Source organism: Triticum aestivum, chromosome 2D (genome assembly GCF_018294505.1).
Source record: "Triticum aestivum cultivar Chinese Spring chromosome 2D, IWGSC CS RefSeq v2.1, whole genome shotgun sequence".
NCBI classification, from domain to species: Eukaryota; Viridiplantae; Streptophyta; class Magnoliopsida; order Poales; family Poaceae; genus Triticum; species Triticum aestivum.
In genome coordinates this window covers 527,785,172-527,787,607 of record NC_057799.1, presented here as the reverse complement: position 1 = coordinate 527,787,607, position 2,436 = coordinate 527,785,172, and the positions used below count along the sequence as shown (strand labels likewise).

At 37.6% G+C, this 2,436-nt stretch overlaps 1 long non-coding RNA gene across 1 annotated transcript in view; it reads right to left on the bottom strand.

The window, feature by feature from the left end:
• Nucleotides 1–1,902: 1,902 nt before the first annotated feature.
• LOC123049774 (uncharacterized) overlaps nucleotides 1,903–2,436 on the bottom strand; it is a 2,733-nt gene continuing 2,199 nt past the window's right edge. The window contains exon 3 of the long non-coding RNA XR_006423653.1: nucleotides 1,903–2,428. This is a non-coding gene — a long non-coding RNA (uncharacterized lncRNA). The remainder of the gene's footprint in view (nucleotides 2,429–2,436) is intronic.

Here is a 2,436-nt window from a genome sequence, read left to right as displayed (position 1 = left end):
TCCTTCCTCCCTTCCTTGTCTTTGTTCTTGTAGAATGTAGGTAATATAAATGTAGATTTTAGAATGTAGACATTGTAGAATGTAGGTTTTTTAATAGAATAATTTTTTTGACTATTTTTAGGTGGTTTGAATATAATGTAGGTAATTTAAATGTAGATATTGTAGAATATAGATATATAGATAGATGGATGGATAGATGTTAGGGTTAGAACTACGGTATAGATAGGTAGAATGTAGGTGCTTAATAAAACTAGTTCATTTATAGTAAGTGCTTAATATAACTAGTTTATTTACAGTAAGTGCTTAATAGAACTAGTTTATTTATAGTAAGTGCTTAATAGAACTAGTTTATTTAGTAAGTAGTTAATAGAACTAGTTTATCACTTTGTGATCAAAGAATGCTATATGAGATTTGATTATCTAAAATTTTACTCGGTGGAATATGCAGGCTTTGTACAGTCGTGTCTCCTTGGAGTGATCGTCATCCGAGCTACCTCTACTTCCTCTACACCTGAGTCACTGAGCTAAAAGTCCACCTCCTCTTTATCCACTCCTTGGTGTGTTGAATAGAGTAGAATTAGGGTATTTAATCGGTGAGCTCATGTGTGAATGCTTATGAAAATTGATCCGGATGGAATTGCAAGTTTAAACATCATTGTATGTGTATGAATATCTTTGTATCGCTGGCAAAATCCAAGTGGCCTATGTATTGCCGGAGTGTTGATTCATTTCCGTTCCGGCAAATTTTAGGCGCTCGATATGTCCTATTTTAGCAAAAGGTCATGCCGAATTTTTTTTCGTGAATTTAAGCATGACTTGTACTAGAATATGTAGGAAATATCGAGTGCCCCGGATTTGTGTGTTGAGTTTCCTGGTAGTTGCCTTTGATCGATTTTCAATTAATGTTTCAACTATGAACATAGGAAATGTCTGACGAAGAAAAGGATTTCAGTATGTGCAAATACTGCGAAGACGAGCGCGGGCTGTGCGAGAGACATTTCCTAGTTGATGATAGGGGCTTCAGCATCAAGCTGGACGAGAACTTCAAAGTGGATACAGTAAGTCACAATGACAAGTGTTTTTTTGTAATTAAGCATGATTTCTGCTTCTTTTGCTTCATCTTATAATTTTAACTAGCAAGATGCCCGTGCTACGCTACGGGATAAGAAATGATCAGGTGGACGTATAGTCAGGAGCTGGTATATGCTACTAATGCAATAAAAATGTACCAAGCACTAATCAAAGTGACTATATTATTGATAGGTACACATCAAGCACAGTCAAACGTATGGTTTCCAATCGATAAACCTCTTCATCCAAGCCAAACTTTTTCTTCTTCATCTTTGCCTCACGGGAAGACTTGTTCTCCATGCTCATCTCATTGCTCGCTCTATCCTATATCGAGGTGGTGACAGAGATCATGCAACAATAAGAAAATCCGTCCACATACATGTGACAACTGAGATAGGCACTAACCAGCTTAATTTTCTAGTTTCTCTTCCTATCCTTGTCTGCTTAATTTTCTACTTTCGGCAATAGATTGATTATTTGCTCGGACCATAGCCAAGTCATCCAAGTCATGAATATCGGCTTGCACTGGCAGGCAGTGCTGCAGCAGTGGCCAATGATAGTTATTTCTTGTCTTCAGAGTATACCAAAGTGGTGTTTGAACATGAGTATCGAGAGGCGGATGCTATTGCCCATGAACTGGTCTGTCTTCCACGTTTAATGAAGCTACTTCTTGGATTGAAGTACCACCACCATCAATTCTATCTCTTTTAGGAACACTATAATGATGTATACGAATGAATAAAGAGGTGTTTTTTATTTAAAAAAACAAGGGACCTAGTAATGTGTCCTTTTGGGGAACAAAAGAAGAAAGGGTAAAAAAACAGAAGGTGAGCCTTACCAATCTAATGCACAAAATAGAGTGGTACAAATTAAAATCAGGTCTTTATTGTGCACTGCATTACCAATGAAAAATATCACATGATTTTGTTTCTTAAAACCAATAGTCTCATGAAACATACATGCCTCGACACGAGAAACGCGTCGTCATGAAGTTGCGTCACGGAAAATTAACAGTCTAATCAATTATTATTAAGCTTAGACACACAAGAATATGACAGCAGTAACATGACATATATCTCCCCCGCCACAAATTAAGTAGAGTATCAAAGACTATCTCCCATCACTATACAAAATCATAGTATCCAACTTTTCTACAAAGCAGTGCGTCCCCAAGCGCAGGAAATTGGACAAACTTTCAGGCTCTACTTCACCCTCTCAGTGCACCACATACCTCCACTCCACTCACCACACCCTCTCAGTGCATCAGATAGGTGCCTTGGTATATGTTACATCTTAGAAATAAATGGTCAACGTACATCAAGAAACTGGAGGCAATGGTCCTGGCAGGAAACCTTTGCTGTATAT